Below are 8,970 nucleotides of genomic sequence, written 5' to 3' on the forward strand. Positions count from 1 at the left end.
GGGGACCCCGTATCTGTCGGGGACCTGGGTCTCTGCAGATATCCGCGGATTTTTGTAAAAACTAATAAAAATTGAAAAAAATAAAAAAAAATTAGAAAAAATTAAAGATAATCCTCAATTGTCATTACAAACATAATATCCATAGTCTTTAAAGACTTAAATAGTAATAACAACAAACATAAACATCCAAACATATCCATAAACAACCAAATATTACATAAACATCCAACCATATCCATAAACAAAGTTCATCACGTCGTAAAAACATAATTCCACAATCTCAATCTTCCTTTCATCACGTAATGGTAGTGATGATAGATTCCGACCTACTTGAATCCTACATAAAAAAGAAAACAAGTTAAAATCATATAATAACTCAATAAATCAATAATATACAAAGATAGTGTGGTATATATAATTTAATAGTTTACTTACATCAACATCTCCTTCAATGTTATGAATTGTGTAGCACTCAAATTTTATGTTAGTTGTGGTGCCAAGTTCATTCCAAAGCCAATCTTGGTTACACATTAGAGCCTCTAATGTGTTTGGGCGTAACCTACTACGATGTGACGTAACAAATTGACCACTCGTACTAAATGAAGATTCAGAGGCAATGGTAGAAATAGGAATCGCTAAAAAATCCCTAGCAATAGCTTGCAAAGTAGGAAACTTCGCTCCATTTGACTTCCACCAATTTAAGATATCAAAATCATGTTCAGTTTGTGGTACCGGTCTCTCTTCAAGATAATAATTTAACTCACTTTTTGTATCAATAAATGCGGATTCCTCACTTACATGCGCAGCAAAATCAGCTTGCCAATCTTCATGACTAAACTTCCTCCCCTTTGAACTTGAAGAAATTGACGGTGGTGGCGGCATATCTAATTGAGCTGCTTGGTCTCTCTCTTTTCCCTTTGTTGCATATTCTAAAACTAAATCTTGCACTACCCTTTTTACTTGACCAATTATAACGCATGCCTCCGTCTCACCATATATTTTACGAAAAAAGAAATTCAATAAATACATCTTGTACCTAGGATCTAAAAGAGTCCCAATAGCCATAACTGTATTAATCACACCCCAATACTTTTCAAACTTAGTTATCATACTAGTAGCCATTGTTTCAATTATCTCATTTCCACAAATTTTTCACTCCATCAAAGCCAACTTAATCACACAAACCTTAGGAAATTAAAGATTTGATGTAGGATAAGTTGTTCCAAAAAATAATTCAGTCACATCAAAAAATACCCTCAATCTTTGAAAAATCTCATTCAACATATCCCAATCCTTCTCACTAGGAAAAGATTTATATTGACTCTCACACAATGACAATCTTTCAAACACATCTCTATACATAATTGCAACTTCAAGCACAAGAAATGTTTAATTCGACCTAGTTTTGCAATCAAGACAAAAAAATTTTGTGTAGGATATTTTAAGTTGCGCACAAGTTTCCTTAAATTTTTCTTCTCTTTTAGGTATTGCAGTCCAATAATGAACACTATCCCTCACCCTTTCAATATCATGTGAAATAAGTTGTAACCCATCTTTGACAATCAAATGTAATATATGCACACAACATCGCATGTGAAATAATTTACCACCCAAGATAAAGTTTCTATGTGACATTTTAGTCAAAATATTCTCAATCATAATATCATTAGTACTGCAATTATCAAAAGTCAAAGTGGATACCTTCCTATCAAGATTCCAATCCATCAAACAATCCACAAGAACCTCTGAAAGTACCTCAGCCGTGTGGGGAGCCGGCACATATATAAACCTGTAATGATAATTTGGTACAATTATAAACATTTCACACAAGAACATATCGCAATTGTATAAATAAGACAGCTACATATATAAATGGTGCACGAAATTGTGATCTCCAGGCTCGAACAAATCCTGGTAATAGCTCCAAAGCTTGGTGCTCTGATCTTAATTCATAATTGTCACAACTTCGATACAACTAACCAGCAAGTGCACTGGGTCGTCCAAGTAATACCTTACGTGAGTAAGGGTAGAATCCCACGGAGATTGTTGGTATGAAGCAAGCTATGGTCACCTTGCAAATCTCAGTCAAGCGGATATAAAGTGATAATGGTGTTTTCGAATATGATATAATAAAATAGGGGTAGAGATACTTATGTAATTCATTGGTGAGAATTTTAGATAAGCGAATGGAGATGCTTTTCGTTCCTCTGAACCTCTGCTTTCCTGCTATCTTCATCCAATCGGTCTTACTCCTTTCCATGGCTGGCTTTATGCAAGGACATCACCGTTGTCAGTGGCTACATCCCCTCCTCTCAGTGAATAATATGCTCACGCACCCTGTCACGGCACGGCTATTCATCTGTCGGTTCTCGATCATGCTGGAATAGGATTCACCCTCCTTTTGCGTCTGTCACTAACGCCCAACAATCGCGAGTTTGAAGCTCGTCACAGTCATTCAATCATTGAATCCTACTCAGAATACCACAGACAAGGTTTAGACCTTCCGGATTCTCTTGAATGCCGCCATCATTCTAGCTTACGCCACGAAGATTCTGGTTAGGAGATCTAAGAGATACTCATTCTAGCTTAATTCATGTAGAATAGAAGTGTTTGTCAGGCACGCGTTCATAAGGGAGAAGGATGATGAGCGTCACACATAATCATCACCTTCATCACGTTCTTGGGTGCGAATGGATATCTTAGAAGCGAAATAAGAAGAATTGAATAGAAAACAGTAGTACTTTGCATTAATCTTTGAGGAACAGCAGAGCTCCACACCTTAATCTATGGAGTGTAGAAACTCTACCGTATGAAATTACATAAGTGAAGGTCCAGGCATGGCCGAGATGGCCAGCCCCTCTGATCTAAGAACCAGGCGTCCAAAGATGCCTAATACAATAGTAAAAGGTCCTATTTATAATAAACTAGTCACTAGGGTTTACATGAGTAAGTAATTGATGCATAAATCCACTTCCGGGGCCCACTTGGTGTGTGTTTGGGCTGAGCTTAAGTATAGCACGTGCAGAGGCCATTTGTGGAGTTGAACGCCAGTTTCTATGCCAGTTTGGGCGTTCAACTCTGGTTTTGGATCCTTTTCTGGCGCTGGACTCCAGATTTGGGCAGAAGGCTGGCGTTGAACGCCATTTTACGTCGTCAATTCTTGGCCAAAGTATGGATTATTATATATTGCTGGAAAGCCCTGGATGTCTACTTTCCAACGCAATTGGAAGCGCGCCATTTCGAGTTCTGTAGCTCCAGAAAATCCACTTTGAGTGCAGGGAGGTCAGAATCCAACAGCATCAGCAGTCCTTTTTCAACCTCTGAATCTGATTTTTGCTCAAGTCCCTCAATTTCAGCCAGAAAATACCTGAAATCACAGAAAAACACACAAACTCATAGTAAAGTCCAGAAACGTGAATTTAACATAAAAACTTATGAAAACATCCCTAAAAGTAACTAGGTCCTACTAAAAACATACTAAAAACAATGCCAAAAAGCGTATAAATTATCCGCTCATCACAACACCAAACTTAAATTGTTGCTTGTCCCCAAGCAACTAAAAATCAAATAGGATAAAAAGAAGAGAATATACTATAAATTCCAAACTATCAATGAAACATAGCTGCAATCATATGAGCGGGACTTATAGCTTTTTGCCTCTTGAATAGTTTTGGCATCTCACTTTATCCATTGAGGTTCAGAATGATTGGCATCTGTAGGAACTTCAGATTTTGAATAGTGTTATTGACTCTCCTAGTTCAGTATGATGATTCTTGAACACAGCTTCTTTATGAGTCTTGGCCGTGGCCCTAAGCACTTTGTTTTCCAGTATTACCACCGGATACATAAATGCCACAGACACATAATTGGGTGAACCTTTTCAGATTGTGACTCAGCTTTGCTAAAGTCCCCAATTAGAGGTGTCCAGGGTTCTTAAGCACACTCTTTTTTTTTTTGCTTTGGACCTTGACTTTAACCGCTCAGTCTCAAGTTTTCACTTGACACCTACACGCCACAAGCACATGGTTAGGGACAGCTTGGTTTAGCCGCTTAGACCAGGATTTTATTCCTTTAGGCCCTCCTATCCACTGATGCTCAAAGCCTTGGGATCCTTTTTATTTGCCCTTGCCTTTTGGTTTTAAGGGTTATTGGCTTTTTCTGCTTGCTTTTTCTTTTTCTTTCTATATTTTTTTTTCGCCTATTTTTTTGTTTTCTTTCTCTTTTTTTTTTTTTCTGCAAGCTTTGTTTTTTTGCTGCTTTTTCTTGCTTCAAGAATCATTTTTATGATTTTTCAGATTATCGAATAACATGTCTCCTAGTCATCATTCTTTCAAGGGCCAACATATTTAACATTCTTAAACAACAACTTCAAAAGACATATGCACTGTTCAAGCATACATTCAGAAAATAGGAAGCATTGTCACCACATCAATATAATTAAGTTAAGTTCAAGGATAAATTCGAAACTCATGTACTTCTTGTTCTTTTGAATTAAAACAGTTTTTTATTTAAGAGAGGTGATGGATTCATAGGACATTTATATCTTTAAGACAAAGTTACTAACTACTAATGATCATGTAATGAAGACACAAACATAGATAAGCACATAACATAGAAAACGAAAAACAGAAGGAAAAAGAACAAGGAATGAATCCACCTTAGTGATGGTGGCGTTTCCTTCTTGAGGAACCAATGATGTCCTTGAGCTCTTCTATGTCTCTTCCTTGTCTTTGTTGCTCCTCCCTCATTGCTTTTTGATCTTCTCTTATTTCATGAAGCATGATGGAGTGCTCTTGATGTTCCACCCTTAGTTGTCCCATATTGGAACTCAATTCTTCTAGGGAGGTGTTGATGTGCTCCCAATAGTTTTGTGGAGGAAAGTGCATTTGAGGCATTTCCGGAATCTCATGGTGATGAGCTTCTTGCGCCTCTTGAGCTCCATGACTGGGCTCTCTTGCTTGCTCCATCTTTTTCTTAGTGATGGGCTTGTCCTCTTTGATGAGGATATCTCCCTCTATGTCAATCCCAGCTGAATTGCATAGGTGGCAAATGAGGTGAGGGAAGGCTAACCTTGCCATAGTGGAGGACTTGTCAGCCACCTTGTAGAGTTCTTGAGGTATAATCTCATGAACTTCCACCTCTTCTCCAATCATGATGCTATGGATCATGATGGCCCGGTCTATAGTAACTTCAGACCGGTTGCTAGTGGGAATGATTGAGCATTGAATAAACTCCAACCATCCTCTAGCTATAGGCTTGAGGTCCAATCTTCTTAGTTGAACCGGCTTGCCCTTGGAGTCAATCTTCCATTGAGCTCCTTCTACACATATGTCCATAAGGACTTGGTCCAACCTTTGATCAAAGTTGACTCTCCTTGTGTAGGGGCGTGCGTTCTCTTCCATGTATGGCAAGTTGAACGCCAACCTCACATTTTCCGGACTAAAATCTAAGTATTTCCCCCGAACCATTGTAACATAGTTCTTTGGATCTGGGTTCTTACTTTGATCATGGTTCTTGGTGATCCATGCATTGGCATAGAACTCTTGAACCATTAGGATGCCGACTTGTTGGATGGGATTTGTTAGAACTTCCCAACCTCTTCTTTGAATTTCATGTCGGATCTCCGGATACTCATTTCTTTTGAGTAAAAAAGGGACCTCAGGGATCACCTTCTTCTTGGCCACGACATCATAGAAGTGGTCTTGATGGGCTTTGGAGATGAACCTTTCCATCTCCCATGACTCGGATGTGGAAGCTTTTATCTTCCCTTTCCCTCTTCTAGAGGATTCTCCGGTCTTTGATGCCATCAATGGTAATGGAAAAACAAAAAAGCTATGCTTTTACCACACCAAACTTAGAATATTGCTCGCCCTCGAGCAATAAACAAAAGAATAGAAGGAGAAGAAGAAGAAATATGGAGAGGGAGAGGGAGATGTGTTTCGGCCAAGAAGGGTATAGAGGGGTGTGTTGTGTGAATTTGATGAAGAATGGAGGGCTTTATATAGGGAAGGGAGGGGGGGTATTGGTTCGGCCATATGGGTGGGTTTGGGTGGGAAATTGGTTTTGAATTTTGAAGGTAGGTGGAGTTTATGAGGTAGGTTTATGGGGAAGAGTGGATGGATGTGAGTGGTGAAGAGGTGGTGGGGAAGAGAGTTTGAGGTGATTGGTGAAGGGCTTTTAGGGAAGAGTGTTTATGGGGTTGTGTGAAAGAGAGTGGTGAGAAGAAGTGAGTGGAGGTAGGTGGGGATCCTGTGGGGTCCACAGATCCTGAGGTGTCAAGGCATTTACATCCCTGCACCATTAGGCATGTAAAAATGCCTTTGTATCCAACTCTGGGCATTCAGCGCCAGGTTGGTGGCCATTTTGGGCGTTCAACGCCCATTTGTGTGCCATTTCTGGCGTTGAACGCCAGAACCATGCCTGTTCTGGCGTTCAACGCCCAGAAGCTGCCCATTTTGGGCGTTCAGCGCCAGAACCATGCTCTGTTCTGGCGCTGAACGCCAGACAGATGCTCCTCCAGGGTGTGATTTTTCTTCTGCTGTTTTTGATTCCGTTTTCAATTTTTCTATTTATTTTGTGACTCCACATGATCATTAACCTTAGAAGACATGAAAACAATAAAAATAAGAATTAGATACACATTGGGTTGCCTCCCAACAAGCGCTTCTTTAATGTCAATAGCTTGACAGTGGGCTCTCATGGAGCCTCACAGATGTGCAGAGCTTTGTTGAGACTTTCCAACACCAAACTTAGAGTTTGGATATGGGAGTTCAACACCAAACTTAGAGTTTGGTTGTGGCCTCCCAACACCAAACTTAGAGTTTGACTGTGGGGGCTCTGGTTGACTCTGCTTTGAAAGAAGCTTTTCATGCTTCCTCTTCATGGTTGTAGAGGGAGATCCTTGAGTTTTGAATACAAGGGAGTTCTCATTCCATTGAAGGAATATTTCACCTCTGTCAACATCAATCACAGCTTTTGCTGTGGCCAGGAAATGTCTTCCTAGGATGATGGATTCATCCTCTTCCTTTCCAGTATCCAGGACTATGAAATCAGTAGGTATGTAAAGGCCCTCAACCTTTACTAATACATCTTCTACTTGTCCATAAGCCTGTCTTCTTGAGCTGTCTGCCATCTCTAGTGAGATTTTAGCAGCTTGCACCCCATAGATTCCCAGTTTCTCTTTTACAGAGAGGGGCATGAGGTTTATTCCTGAACCAAGGTCACACAGAGCCTTAAAGATCATGGTGCCTATAGTACAAGGTATTATGAACTTTCCAGGATCCTGTCTCTTCTGAGGCAATGTCAGTTGATCCAGATCACTTAGTTCATTGATGAACAAGGGAGGTTCAACTTCCCAAGCATCAATGCCAAATAATTTGGCATTCAGCTTCATGATTGCACCAAGAAACTTGGCAGTTTGTCTTCAGTAACATCCTCATTCTCTTCAGAAGAGGAATACTCATCAGAGCTCATGAAGGGCATAAGGAGGTTCAATGGAATCTCTATGGTCTCTAGATGAGCCTCAGAGTCCTTTGGTTCCTCAGAGGGAAGCTCCTTATTGATCACTGGACATCCCAGGAGGTCTTCCTCCTTGGGATTCACGTCCTCTCCTTTCCTCACAGGTTCGGCCATGGCACTTATGTCAATGGCCTTGCACTCTCATTTTGGGTTCTCTTCTGTATTGCTTGGGAGAGTATTAGGAGGGATTTCAGTGATCCTTTTACTCAGCTGGCCCACTTGTGCTTCTAGATTTCTAATGGAAGACCTTGTTTCATTCATGAAACTTACAGTGGCCTTAGATAGATCAGAGACTAGATTTGCTAAATTAGAAGCATTTTGTTCAGAGTTCTCTGTCTGTTGCTGAGTTGATGATGGAAAAGGTTTGCTATTGCTAAACTTGTTTCTTCCACCATTGTTAAAGCCTTGTTGAGGCTTCTGATCCTTCCATGAGAAATTTGGATGATTTCTCCATGTTGAGTTATAGGTGTTTCCATAAGGTTCACCTAAGTGATTTACCTCTGCTATTGCAGGGTTCTCAGGATCATAAGCTTCTTCTTCAGAAGATGCCTCTTGAGTACTGTTGGATGCTGCTTGCATTCCATGCAGACTCTGAGAAATCATATTGACTTGCTGAGTCAATATTTTGTTCTGAGCCAAAATGGCATTCAGAGTATCAATCTCAAGAACTCCCTTCTTCATAGGCGTCCCGTTATTCACAGGATTCCTTTCTGAAGTGTACATGAACTGGTTATTAGCAACCATGTCAATGAGTTCTTGAGCTTCTGCAGGCGTTTTCTTTAGGTGAATGGATCCACCTGCAGAAGTGTCCAGTGACATCTTTGATAGCTCAGATAAACCATCATAGAATATATCCAGGATGGTCCATTCTGAAAGCATGTCAGAAGGACACTTTTTGGTCAACTGTTTGTATCTTTCCCAAGCTTCATAGAGGGATTCACCTTCTTTCTGCCTGAAGGTTTGAACGTCAGCTCTAAGCTTGCTCAGCTTTTGAGGAGGAAAGTACTTGGCTAAGAAAGCCGTGACCAGCTTATCCCAAGAGTTCAGGCTGTCTTTAGGTTGAGAATCCAACCATAATCTAGCTCTGTCTCTTACAGCAAAAGGGAAAAGCATGAGCCTGTAGACTTCAGGATCTATTCCATTAGTCTTAACAGTATCACATATCTGCAAGAATTCAGTTAAGAACTGAAAAGGATCTTCAGATGGAAGTCCATGAAACTTGCAGTTCTGCTGCATCAGAGAAACTAATTGAGGTTTCAGCTCAAAGTTGTTTGCTCCAATGGCAGGAATGGAGATGCTTCTTCCATGTAAATTGGAATTAGGTGCAGTAAAGTCACCAAGCATCCTCCTTGCATTATTATTATTTTCGGCTGCCATCTCCTCTGCCTGTTCGACAATTTCTGAAAGGTTATCTCTGGATTGTTGTATTTTAGCTTCTCTTAATTTTCTCTT

At 40.2% G+C, this 8,970-nt stretch overlaps 1 non-coding gene across 1 annotated transcript; it reads left to right on the forward strand.

Moving 5' to 3' along the window:
- Positions 1-8,391: 8,391 nt before the first annotated feature.
- Positions 8,392-8,499, forward strand: LOC112746170 (small nucleolar RNA R71). The gene has a single exon (XR_003174066.1). It is a non-coding gene; the product is annotated as a small nucleolar RNA R71 (small nucleolar RNA).
- Positions 8,500-8,970: the final 471 nt, after the last annotated feature.

Source organism: Arachis hypogaea, chromosome 14 (genome assembly GCF_003086295.3).
Source record: "Arachis hypogaea cultivar Tifrunner chromosome 14, arahy.Tifrunner.gnm2.J5K5, whole genome shotgun sequence".
NCBI classification, from domain to species: Eukaryota; Viridiplantae; Streptophyta; class Magnoliopsida; order Fabales; family Fabaceae; genus Arachis; species Arachis hypogaea.